The following is a 14347-nucleotide window of genomic DNA, read 5'->3' on the forward strand; positions in this document are numbered from 1 at the left end:
ATTGATGACATAAATGTGGGCTTGTTCTTGTTGGAGGTCTGATTGTCACGCAATTCATTCTTCCTTCATACTCCTTTGCCATATTAATATTTTTAATACCTAAGGCTGTGAGAAATAAGCTTTACTTTCAGCAACTGAAACTGTGCTGGAACTGCTTGCAAAAGTATCCAGTGGCCCGTGACAGTAGCAGGCAGGTTACTACTTTAAGTTTGCAACTAGACAAAACTGTGGTGGAGGAGAAAGTTTCTCAGTACTTCAATTTTCCCATTTTTGTGAACCTATTGTGTGTTGCTATATATTATGTCCTCCTGAGGTAAGTGTTGTCACTGATTTTTCTCTGAACTGATTGAACCTATTTTCAGTTTCATAACTCACTACATGTAACAAATGTCTGCTTAAATATGACCCATTCCAGAAATATAGGCATTATAAAGACAACAATTCCATAAGTTTTAAGAAAGTAGAATTCGAGATGTCCATCAGTGGTGGATACACTTGGACCTGGATATTAGGTGGGAGCTTTCCCAATACCTGCAAAAGCAGGTCACCCATTACTTATCTAAGTTTATCAGGAATATAATTTCCTGCCCAGTAATATACTATAAAATATTTGATACATAAGTCTGCATAAATTAATCGTAATTTATTTAAAAAATTAAAGAAGCATTCCAAATCTGAGTACTCTGTGATTATTTTAAGTGCTCTTAAGTGCAATTAGTGTAATGAAGTACTAATGAAATCCAACCATACACTTGGGCAGTGAAATGTGCCCTGAATAACTATAATTTTTTATCTGTTAAAACCATTTTTATCACTTAACTCCAGTGAGAATGGCCTTTATCAAAAAATCTCCAAACAATAAATGCTGGCGTGGTTGCGGATAGAGAGGAATACTCCTACACTGCTGGTGGGACTGCAAACTAGTTCAACCTCTGTGGAAAGCAATATGGAAATACCTTAAAGCGATACAAGTGAATCTACCATTTGATCCAGCAATCCCATTGCTGGGCATCTACCCAAAAGATCCAATGACACTCTACAAAAAAGACACTTGCACTCGAATGTTTATAGCAGCACAATTCATAATTGCAAGGCTGTGGAAACAGCCCAAGTGCCCATCAATCCAAGAATGGATTAATAAAATGTGGTATATGTATACCATGGAGTACTATTCAGCTCTAAGAAACAATGGTGACATAGCACATCTTATATTTTCCTGGTTAGAGCTGGAACCCATACTATTAAGTGAAGTTTCCCAAGAATGGAAAAACAAGCACCACATATACTCACTGGCAAATTGGTATTAACTGAATAGCACCTAAGTGGTCACATAGGTACTACAGTAATAGGGTATTGGGCAGGTGGAGGGGGCAGGGGGTGGGTATATACATACATAATGAGTGAGATGTGCACCATCTGGGGGATGGTCATGCTGGAGACTCAGACTTGTGGGGGGGAGGGGGGGAAATGGGCATTTATTGAAACCTTAAAATCTGTACCCCCATAATATGCTGAAATGAAAAATAAATAAACAACAACAAAAAAACACATTTTTATCATCATACCATTGGTTATCATGATATTATTGTAGAGGTACAATCATTATTAATATTTTTTAAAATTTTTAAATGGAGACACTCTACTCTTATACTTTAAATTCCATATTAACTTTTGAATGGCCAAGGTACATAGAAGCCATTCATCATAATCTATGAAAATCTAATTCAAGAATGAACTTACTAAGAACAAGAAGGTTGAAAAAGACATACATAAATTTATAGTTAGATATATGTATATAGATGCACATGTACATATGATTATACACACATATTTGTATACATTCATATGTATTAAACATATGTACCACATATAGATATACATATATATGTATATATAAATGTATATACACACATGTATACATATGCACATATATTAGACTGGAATTTTTAAAATAGATATCAGTAAAATGAACTGAAGCAACTCAGTTTTTCTCAGATTAAAATCTCATCTTCATCTTATTGAGATGGGATACTTTACATTTGATACAGCCAGTGGCATTTGGGGCATAAATGATCAATACATGTTATATTAGGAACAAGCTGAAAGTCAGAGGTCAAGCACATCTTGTAATTCCAAAGAAAATCATAACTCTACAGATATTAAAAGGCCTAACTTTTTAAAAAGTTTACATAAGGCAGTACTTTAGCTTTTTATATTGCCTATTGTTCCTGCATGTCATATCCAGTCAGTAAGAAAAGGGAAATTGGTAAACTTGCTTTTCTTTAGAATTCTCAAGCCAATCAGTTAGTTCTCTCTTCCACGTTCTCATGTTCTTCAGTTTTCTGACTATTAAAAAAATATTGAAACATTTCATAAGCAATTCCCTAATGACTTTTTTCCATTTTGCATAAGACAAAAGATGTGAACCAAAATCAATACTGGAAATACATATTGAACTGGGCATTTTAAATATATGCTAAGTGTTTTGAACATTTATGTGACTAAATCTTCATAATAGTATCATGAAGAAAAAGAATTATTTCCCCTTTTGTGTGCATAAAAAACCCAAATTTCAAAAATTTGTTTACTTTAGCTCATAGCCTACAATTGAGTTAAAGGCTTTGGAATGCAGGTTAGTAGAAGTCCAACGTCATTGGTCTTTCTCCTGATCCATTTTGACTCTGCTATTTTGACTAATTCACTAGAATATAATAAATCAGGAGAAATTATTTACTCCTTTACTATCCTTTAAAAAGGAATAAACATTGATTACTCTCCTGTATAATTTTTCTTGATCAAGTTTTAACAAGGATTTGATTTGTCTCTAAATCTGATCATAATTTATAATGTATTTTTTTATTTTAAGTAACTTTATTTTTAGAACAGTTTTATGAATAGATTTATAGAAAAATTGGAATGATAGTACAAAGAGTTTTGATTTATCCCATAACAAATTTTTGCTATTATTGAACATTAATATGGTCCTTCTAACCACAAATATAAAACCAATATTGATATACTATTATTGTCCATACTTTATTCAAATTTCCTTAGCTTTTACTTAAATGTACTTTTATTTCAGGATCTCATGAAGAATAATGCATCACATTTATTTGTCATATTTCCCTAGGCTCCTATTTGCTATGGCAGTTTCTCAAATTTTCTTTCTGTATTATAATCTTGTCAGTTTTAAGGAGTACTGATCAAGTATTTCAAAGAATGACCCCCAGTTGAGATGTCTGATTTTTTTTTTTTGGTAATTAGACTGGGGTTATATTACTAAGTTTTAGTAAGGAATACTAGAGAGGTAAGTGCCATTTTCATCACATCAACACAAAGCTTCATACCATCATCACGACTTAGCTTTCTTGATTTTGACCTTGGTCTGTAGGCTGAGATAGCGCTTGCCAGGTTTCTTCATTGTACAGTGACTTTCCACTCTCCACTTCCCCATTCTATATTGTTGTCTTTGGAAAAATAGTAGCAGTTATAGTCTACTACCGGAGGGTGGAATATCTATATAAAATATCTAGAATTGTTTTGTCTCTAAGCCAGTAGGAAACTATTTTATCAAGTAGAGTACAGCGCATAAGTGGATTTTCTTTTTCTGTTGAACTTAAAAACTGCACTCAGTTTAAAAGTCTCAGAGTATCACTCTCCACTTCCTTCAACTAGGCTGTTGGACACATTAGTATTACAGTTAGATTGGCTTGTTTTGTGTTTATATTCTACACTCCATACTGTGATTCTTCCACCTTCCAATTAATTTTTTTTAATGACACACATTAAGGTTCACTCTTTGTGCTGTAAAGTTCAATAAGTATTTAGGTATTTAGGCAAATATCTATTGCTATATATCCTCAGTTATACTATCATACAAAATAGTTTTACTGTTCTAAAAGTCCTCAAAAGTTTCACCTATTGAAACCTTTTACACTTTCTCCTGAACCAGTGGTGACCCCTGATCTTTTTACTGCCCTTACACTCTTGTCATTTCCAGAATATTATGGAATAGAAATTAAATGGTAAGAGCTTTTTAAATACTCACTTTTTTGACTTAGTTATATATACGTGTATATATATGTATATATATACGTATATATGTATATATGTATATATATACATATATATACACACACACGTGTGTGTGTGTGTATAGTTTCTCCATGTCTTTTTATGGTATTATAGCTACCGTTTTTCTCATTGCTGAATACTGTTCCTTTATATGGATTCATCATAATTTGTTTATTCATTCACCTATTGAATGACAATTGGTTGCTTCAGGTTGGAGTTATTTTGAATAAAGCTGCTGTAAATATGATACCAACAGATGTTGGTATTTTTGTGGATATAAGTTTTCCAATCAGTTGAATAAAAATCCAGAAGTATGATTTCTGTATCATAAGATTATGCATAGCTTTCAAAATAACTGCCAAACTGCTTTCCAAAGTGGCTGTACCATTTTGCATTTCCACAAGCAACTAATACAAGTTTTTCTTTCTCTGCATTCTTCCTACCAACCAAAATTCTTCGTGATTAGGATTTTAGCCATTCCAGTGGAGATGGATTGGTGTCTCACTGCTGTTTTACTTTGTAATTCCCTAATGACAAATGATATTGAACATCTTTTCATATGTTTCTTTGCCATCTGTACATCTGCCATCTGTATATATTGGTGAGCAATCTATATAGGTACTTTGTTCACTTTTAATTGGGTTGTTTGCATTCTTATTGTAGAGTTTTAAGGCTTACGTATATGTTATATACAGATATTTTATAAGATATTTGTTTTGTAAATATTTTCTTTCAACCTGTGGCTTGTCCTTTGAGTTTCTAACAGTCCGTTTCACAGAACATAAGTTTCTTAATTTTGATAAAGTCTAATTTATCATTTTTTCTTTCATGGATCATGCTTTTGGTGTGGTATCTAAAAACTCTTTGCCACACTCAAAGTAATAGTTTTATGTTTATTTTTTTTTTGTATTTCATTTATTTTTCATTTTTTATTTATTTATTTTATTTTAGCGTATTATGGGGGTACAAGTGCTAAGGTTACTTATATTGCCCATGCTCCCCTCCGCCCTTGAGTAAGAGCTTCAAGCATGTCCATCCCTCAAACGTTGCACATCTTACTCGTTGCGGTTGTATACACCCATCCCCTCCTCCCCACTCCCACCCTCCTGACACCCAATAAATGTTACTCCTATATGTCCACTTAGGTGTTGATCTGTTAATACCAATTTGCTGGTGAGTACATGTGGTGCTGGTTTTTCCATTCTTGAGATACTTCACTTAGTAGAATGAGTTCCAGCTTTATCCAGGAATATACAAGAGGTGCTATATCACCATTGTTTCTTAAAGCTGAGTAGTACTCCATAGTATACATATACCACATTTTATTAATCCACTCATGAATTGATGGGCACTTGGGTTGTTTCCATAGCTTTGCAATTGTGAATTGTGCTGCTATAAACATTCAAGTGCAGGTGTCTTTTTCATAAAGTGACTTTTGATCTTTTGGGTAGTTTTATGTTTTAAATATTGATGTTTGATCTGTTTGAGTAAATTTTTGTGAAAGATATAAAGTCTATGTCTAGATTCACTTCATTGTATATGATTGTTAAATTGTTCTAGCATCATTTGTTGAAAAGTCTATCGTTTCTCCACTGTATTGTCTATGTTCCATTAACAAAGATCAGATAACAATATTTATTTACAGTTATTTCTGGGCTTTCTATTATGTTTAATTAATATATGTATTTATTATTTTGCCAATACTATGTTGTCTTGATTACTAAATCTTATAGTAAATCTTTAAATCAAGTAGCATGTATTCTTTAACTTTACTTTCCTACGATTGCTCTCAGTTAATCATTCTTAACTTCTGATGGCCAGCCACTGCACTCATCTTCAAAGCTCTTGTCTCCTTTGAAAAACTTCTTAAACCACCACCCCACCATATGTTCATTAGCAGTTCCAGGGCCAAATGTGTTTTTGATGTTGTGAGTTGTCTCCACTGCTTTATGAACCATATTGAACTCCAATAAGAAAATCGCTCTAATTTGCTTTTTGTCTAACATCATTTCCATAGTCTAAAATAAATACAAAATGAAAAACAAGTAATAAATCATTGGCAAAAAAGTGAGAAATGCACATTAAAATGACATATAACATAAGCAAATTTATTTAAGAATGTATTCCAATATCAAATGGCAAATTATAACAATGCTAAAACTTCAAGTACTTTTGTAGCAACCTAATATATATGCAATCAAGTCATATGTGAACAAAACAATTTATTTTTTATTTCTTCCACTTACATATATTTTATTTACTTTTCTTATCTTTTTGCAAGAGCCATAATTCCCAGTACAATTAAATGTACTGGTGAGAAAGGATATACTTGCCTTCTTCTCAAATTCAGAAGGAAAGTATCCAATTTCTCTATTGAGTATGATATTAGCCACAGTTATTTTTTGTAGAAGATCTCCAGTTGAGGAAGTTACCCTATATTTCTAGTTTTATGAGCATTTTTAACATGAATAGGTCTTAGATTTTTTTCAAATGCTTTTGTTACATCAATTGCTATGATCAGTTGATTTTTCTTCTTTTGCCTGTTGATGTGATGGATTGCACTGATTGATTTTTGAATGTCAAACTATCTTTGCACACCTAGAATAAATCCCACTTAGTGATGGTGATTATTTTATACATTGTTGTATTCTATTTGCTAACATATTTTAAAGATTTTTGTATTATGCACATGAGTTATATTAAGCCATACCTTTCCTTTCTTAGTATATTCTTATCTGTATTTGTTATTTGAGTAATGGCAGCCTCAGTGTATGAGTTAGTGTTTTCTATTCTTCCAATTTTGGGGAAGAGATTATGGGTAAGTGTTATCAATTGCTTTAAGAATGGAGAGAATTCACTAGTGAAATCCATCTAGTCCTGGTACTTTTTTATTTTGAAGGTTATATTGGTTCAACAGGCGTAGGCCTATTCATATGATTTAATTCTTTTTGTGTGAGTTTTAGTACTTTGTGTCTTTCAAGGTATTGATCTGTTTCATCTAAGTTATCAGATATGGACATAGAAGTGTTCAAATATTCACTTATTATCTTGATAATATTTAAGGGATTAGTAGCAATAACTCTTATTTCTCATATATATATTTTTTCTTGTTTATCCTGAATAAAAATTTATTAATTTTGTTGTTCTTTTCAAACTACTGGCTTATGGTGTCATTGATTTTCTGTATTGTTTTCCTATTTTCACTTTCATTGAGGTCTGTTTTAATTTTTATTATCACTCTTTTCTACTTTATTTAGGATTAAATTGCTCTTTGTTCTTTAATTTATTTCATTGTAGAAGCTTATATTGTTGATTATTTTATCCATTTTCCTAATATAGGCATTCAGTCTTATATGTTTACTCAAATCACTGCTTCAGTCATATCTTACATATTAAGTTGCATTTTCATTTTTGTTTATTTTAAAATATTTTTTAATCATCCTTGAGACTTTTTCTTTGACCTATGTGTTACTTAGAAGTATATTGTTTGATCTCCAAATATTTGTGGATTTTCCAACTATCTTTCTCTTACTGATTTCTGGTATCATTTTGTTGTGGTTAGAGGATATATGTTGTATAATTTTTACTTTTTAGAGTGTACAAGATATATTTTAACCAGTCTAATTCCATCATCAAATAAAACTATACCTATTCACTTGTAATCTTGACGCCTTATGAAAGACCTAATTTCTCACTTTCATCACTTGTGATATTTCTGGCACTCATGTCACTTATTTATATGCCATAATCGCCCAATATGTGGCTAATTTATTGCCACATCGACCAGTTATCTTGTTGAGGGGGGGTAAGGGAAATATATGTAACCTTAACATTTGTACCCCCATAGTATGTTGGAAAAAATTTAAAAATTAAAAAAAGAATAAAAATAAAATATATTATTTGCTTTTATTCTTTTTTTGATGCTGGAGATTTTTATTATCCCTGAAGAATACTTTTAATATTTCTTGTGATACAGGTCTACTGGTGATGACTTTCACCAGTCTTTATATTATTGGGAATGTGTTTTTTTCTCCTTCCATTTTGAAGGTTAAGCTTACTGGATATAGATCTTAGGTTGCTGTTTGTTTCAACACTTTAAATATTTCACTTCATTCTTCTTGTGTGCCTGGTTTCTGTTGAGAAATTGCCTATAATTCTGATTCTTGTTCTTCTATGGGTATTAGGTATGGTATTTTATCTTCTGAATTATATATGTCATTGATTTTCTTCAGTTCGAATATAATAAATGCTGAGGTGTGGAATTTTTGCTATTTATTCTGCTTGGTGTTCTCTGAGTTTCTGGATCTGAGGTTTGATAGCTGTCAAAAATTTTGGAAAATTCTTGGCCATTATTACTTCAAATATTTATTGTTCTCTGGAGTTCCTGTTATGCATAAGTTAGCACCATTTGGAATTATACCACAGGTCTTTGATGTTCCGTTCTATTTTTGCCATTCTTTGTCTATGTCCTCTTCTCTTCTGTCTCTTGTAAGGACATTTGTCATTGTATTTGTAATCCACCTTGGTAATCCCAGATGATCTCAACTTTTGGTCTTTAACATGATCTCTACTTGTGGCCTTTAACTTAATTATATCCTTTTTTTACAAATAAAGTCATATTTCCAAATAAGATCACTTTCAGAGGTTCAGGATAGCCATGTCTTTTGGGAGGACCACCATTCAATCCACTGGAGATAGTATATTTAACATCATTGTATAAGTACTTGCTGAATTGTATCTAGTTATATATTAATAAATACTTTTTTACTCAAACTCTGTTTTCTGTATAAGCAATATGAACATCATCTGGAAACATTTTAGAAATGCAGAATCTCAGGTCTCGCACTCATATAATTGAATTAACTATTCGTTTTTACAAAATCCTTAATTGTTTCATAAACACATTAGAGTTTGGGAAGAGCTGATGTAGAAATATGTGGAGCAGAAACTAGATAATATATAGAAATTAAGGAGCTATAAATTTAGAAACCAAGTAACAAGTGTTGCAAATTTTATAAAAATAGAAGTAAAAAAATATATAAAAGTCGGAAAAGCAAAGAACTGTGGGTAGTTTAATGTATCCAAAGCACCCAACTCAGAAAATCTAGGGGAGAAGAAAAGCTTGATCAAGTGAGTTATATCAAATGAATTATATAGCACTAGAAACAAAAAAAATCACCTTATACATATAGCAGTACACTTTGCTTGGATTAGCTGTATCAGTGTTCTTTAAATCCACACAGATCTGGAATACTAAAGATTCGCCTGGATATCTTGTTAAAACACATACTTCTATGTGTACCCTCAAAGTTTCTGATTTAATAGGTGTAGGGCAGGCCCCAGAAGTTTCATTTGTAACATGTTCCCAGGTAAAGCTGATGCTTCTCATCCAGAGACCACACCTTAGAAAACTTTTTCCTTATAGTTATTCATAGCATTTAGGCAGATATAATAAGGAAAAAAATGCCTAAGTTCCTTGAGTTCCAAATTTCCTTCAGAACTTCCTTCTTCTCAGATTTATTTTAACAAAGTAGGTCTTTTTAAGATTTTTTTCTAATTATAAGAGAAGCTAGTGATAGTATAAATGAAAGCAAACTTTAGATGTGAAAGATCTGGATCAGTGGATCAATGTAGTTATAACTTTATGGGGTATTTTTGTTGTTGTTTTTTGTTTTCTTTATGGTGACTTGCTAACTGAAACCTGTTAGCAGAATTAAATTGACCAAAAGAAGTCTCCCAAAATATATTTTACTTGAAAAAATTAACATATGAATTCAACTCCTCAAAAACCTTTTAAAATATTCTACTGGGAATAAACAGAAATCTAGGACAGTTTTTTTTATTATTATTTTCTTAAATTTCAGAATATTATGGGGGTACAAACATTTTTGTTACACATCTTGCCTTTGCATCACCCAAGCCAGAGCTACAAGCCTGCCCGTCCCCCAGATAGTGTGCTCCACACCCATTAGTTATGAATTTACCTGCCCCCTCCACTCTCTTCCCACCTGCCCAGCACTCTATGAATATTACTTCTATGCATGCACCTAAGTGATCAGTTAGTACCAATTTGATGGTGAGTACATGTGGTGCTTGTTTTCCCATTCTTCTGATAATTCACTTTGAAAAATGGGTTCTAGCTCCACCCAAGATAATACAAGAGGTGCTAATTCAACATTGTTTTTTATGGTTGGGTAGTATTCCATGGTATACATATACCATATTTTATGAATCCACTCATGTATTGATAGACACTAGGGTTGTTTCCATATCTTTGCAATTGTGAATTGTGCTGTCATAAACATTCGAGTGCAGAATTCTTTTTTACAAAATTATGTATTTTCCTTTGGATAGATGCCTAGTAGTGGGATTGCTGAATCAAATGGTATTTCTATTTTTAGTTCTTTGAGATATCTGCAAATTACTTTCCACAGAGGTTGTACTAATTTGCAGTCCCACCAGCAGTGTAAGAGTGTTCCTGTCTCTCCACATCCATGTCAGCAGTTGTTGTTTTGGGACTTTTTGATAAAAAACATTCTCACTGAAGTTAGGTGATATCTCATTGTGTTGTGATTTGCATTTCCCTGATGATTAGAGATGTTGAGCATCTCTTTATATGTTTGCTGATTATTATTCTGTCTTCTTTTCATGTTCTTTTCAAGTTTCTCTTCATGTTCTTTGCCCACTTTTAAATTAGGTTGCTTGATTTTTTTTCTTGTTAATTTTCTTAAATTGTATATAGATTCCAATTATCAGCCTTTTATTGGATGTGTAGCATGTGAATATTTTCTCCCATTCTGTAAGTTGTCTATTCACTCTAATGATAGTTTTCTTGGCTGTCTAGAAGCTGTCTTATTTGATCAGGTCCCACTTATTTATTTTTATTGCCGCTATGATTGCTTTGGGGGTCTTCTTCATAAATTCTTTGCCTATGCTGATATCTATAAGAGTTTTCCCAACATTTTCTTCTAGAATTCTTATGAATATCTTAGATGTCTTAGATTTAAGTCTGTTATCCATCGTGAGTTGATTTTTGTGAGTGGAGAGAGATATGGATACAGTGTCAATCTTCTTCATGTGGTTATCCAATTTTCCCAGCACCATTTACTGAATAGGGATTCTTTTCCCAAGTGTATATTTTTGTCTGCTTTGTCAAAGATTAGATGACATTATGAGTATGGTTTTGTGTCACTCCTTTTCCAAAGGTCCATATCTCTGTTCTTGTGCCAGTCTTATGCTGTGTTGGTTACAATAGCCTTGTAGTATATCTTGAAGCCTGGTAGACTGATGCCTCCCAATTTGTTCTTTTTGCTTAAGATTGCTTTTGCTATGGGGTCTTCTCTGGTTCCATACAAAGTGTAGAATTATTTTTTCTAGATATGCAAAAAATGATGTTGGTATTTTGATAGGGATTACATTGATCTTTAGATCACTTTAGGTAGTACAGACATTTTAACAATGTTGATTCTGCCAGTCCATGATCATGGTAGGGTTTTCCATCTGTTTATATCCTCTACAATTTCTTTTTGCAGTGTACTTTCTTTTGTTTTTTTTTTTTTAGAAAGAATCATTGTGTTATAATAAAACACCATAACCCCAGGGAAAATATTTTTTTCGAGTGTGGCAGTCAATGTGTTAAATACAAACATTTGAACCTTACAAAAATATACTTTCCTTTATTTCACTTCATCCTTTTCACAATTGATATTATACTTTTTATTTCTACATATGTTATAAACTTTGAAATACTTTGTCATTATGTTTGATTTATATAGTTCTTGTAAGTCCAAGTTTTCATCTTGATTTATTTCATTTCAGACTGAAGAACATATTTTTAGCTTTTCCTTTAGCCCTTCTTTTAATACAGGACTTCAGGTGACATATACTCTTCAGCTGCATTTTATCTAAAATATTTTTATTTCACTTTCATTTTTGAAAGATAGTTTCATGGGATATAACATTCTAGGTTGGATTTCTTTTTTTTTTCAGCACTTTAAATACATTATAGATAGATCTATATGACCATAGATATCTATATCTATTAATATATTTATAGAGCAATTTTAAGTAATTGGATCATAAGAATGTGGGGCTAGAAACTCAGTCAAGAGTTAATATTGCAGTCTTGAGGCCAAATTCTTTCTTTTGTGGCATACTGCAAGGTTTCTCTTAAAGCCTTCAACTGATTGAATCAGGCTCACCCACATTATTGTGGGTAATCTTTTTTTATTAATTTTATTTTATTTTATCATATTATGGGGGTACAAATATTGTTAGGGTTACATATATTGCCCCCGCCATTCCTTCCCCCACCCCCTGCCTTACCAAAACATTATCAAGTGTGTCCTACCCCCAGGTGGTGCGTATCACACCTATTTTGTAAGTATAAATTCTTCCCCTCCTCCCCCTCCCATCTGCCCACCACCTGATAAAAGTTTGTTCGTTTTTTCTTTTTTTTTTTTTTTTTTTGACCTTCGGGTTACATTGTATATCTTTGCCTTTCCCTAGGAAAGATTAGAGGTATTCCCTCCCCCCAAAAATGCTCACCACAACCCTAAGATGCGTACTTTCTTGAGAAAGATTAAGATTTCAAATAACCCAACAGTGTTTTCTATCTTTTATTTAAAAACTAGTATAATATCTTAGTACTGTATATGCTTAATTGTTAATATCAGATACTTATGTCTAGAGACCTAGTTTTAGAGTATATTTCTTAAATGAACATTAATGAATACAAACTTAAATCATATACCATGGTTTAGTTAGAAATAGCAGACTATTCAAGCTCTAGGGATAATTTCTAAATATTTCAAAACTTCCCTCAAAGTTATCACTGAAAGAAAAATATAGAGATCTCAAGGTGAAAATAAATGTAGTCACTTTATTATTTTGGTCAAAAATGTTTGTTTTTGTTTTTTAAAGGTGAGGTTTGCTTTGTTTCCTAGGCTGGAGTGCAGTGGCACAATCACAGCTCACTATAGCCTCGAATTCCTGAGCACAAGTAATCCTCCTGCCTCAGTCTCCAAAGCAGCTAGGGGTACAGACACGAGCCACCATTCTGGCTCCTGAGTTGTCTTGAAATAAAAAATAAAACAAAACACAGTTTTCCAAAAAGATTTTAACCTTTGTTTCAGAATAGATAGTTCAAGTTTAAAGACTAGAAACCAATAGCAATTGAACTAAGGATAAATGTGCAAATATTTGAGGAGTTTGAAAATTTGACATTTATTCACTTGTGGAACAGGGACTTAAAAAATATATATTTAGTTAGTGAGTCAAGGCAAAGAATTTGTCTTCTCTAAAAAATCCAGGAGGTAAGTCTGTTATAAGAAATTATGATTCTTACAAGAGAGAGAAGCTTATTATATCAATAATTAGGATTTTTTGCATTTGCACATATCATCTACAATTCTGCAGAGGATCAAGAAACTGAACTAAGACTTTGAAAATGTTTAATCATCTCTGAATCAAACAACATAGAAGATAAATTCATATCAAAGGGAGTTAGAAAGCATTCACTTTGGCTCTCTGGGATATTTATAGCCATACTAATAATTATTTTTTTATATCCATCACTATGGACTTTAAAAGGCAGTTAATAAATGGCATTGAATAAGTAAGTAGGCAATCCCTAACCAACTTAGAATAGAACAACAGTGAATTCTCCAGAGCAGTACAGAAAACACTTGTAACTACTGCTGACAGAAGAGTAACCCCCTCTTATCCATTCATGAGCTCCCTTTTCCCCATGTCTTTATTTCTCCTTACTAGGGGATTGTTATTAGAAATATTGAAATTTAATATTATTATATTTTAGAATGTATGCAATTTTAATTATATAAACAAATGTGTGTGTTTAATTTGTACAAAAACATTTCATCAACATTTTTTAAGCAGCAGATTTCTTTTATCATATTCCTCTTGGGAGTACATTTACTTATGATTTAATAAGTGCTACTAATTGATCACAATCAGGAATGATGAACAAGAATTTCTTTTCAAACAAGATGAAATAATAGGGGAAATTATGATGTAAATGGAATGACAGTAGATGTATTGTTTAATATACAATTATGCACCACATAAAACCATTTTGGTCTATGATGAATCAAGTATGTGTGTTGGTCACATAAGATTATAATGCTGTATTTTTACTGTACCTTTTCCGTGTTTAGATGTCTTTAAATACACTAATTATTACAAGTGTGTTACAGTTGCCTATGGGATTCAGTATAGTAACATGACGTACCTAGGAGCAATAGGCTAGCTATAT

The 14347-nt window shown here is 32.1% G+C and overlaps 1 protein-coding gene across 1 annotated transcript in view; it reads left to right on the top strand.

Moving 5' to 3' along the window:
• The window catches only part of ZNF804A (zinc finger protein 804A), a 305371-nt gene that overhangs the window by 178228 nt on the left and 112796 nt on the right, over positions 1 to 14347 (top strand). The gene's annotated exons all lie outside the window — the stretch shown is intronic.

The sequence above is a fragment of the Microcebus murinus genome, chromosome 8, assembly GCF_040939455.1.
Source record: "Microcebus murinus isolate Inina chromosome 8, M.murinus_Inina_mat1.0, whole genome shotgun sequence".
Taxonomy (NCBI): domain Eukaryota; kingdom Metazoa; phylum Chordata; class Mammalia; order Primates; family Cheirogaleidae; genus Microcebus; species Microcebus murinus.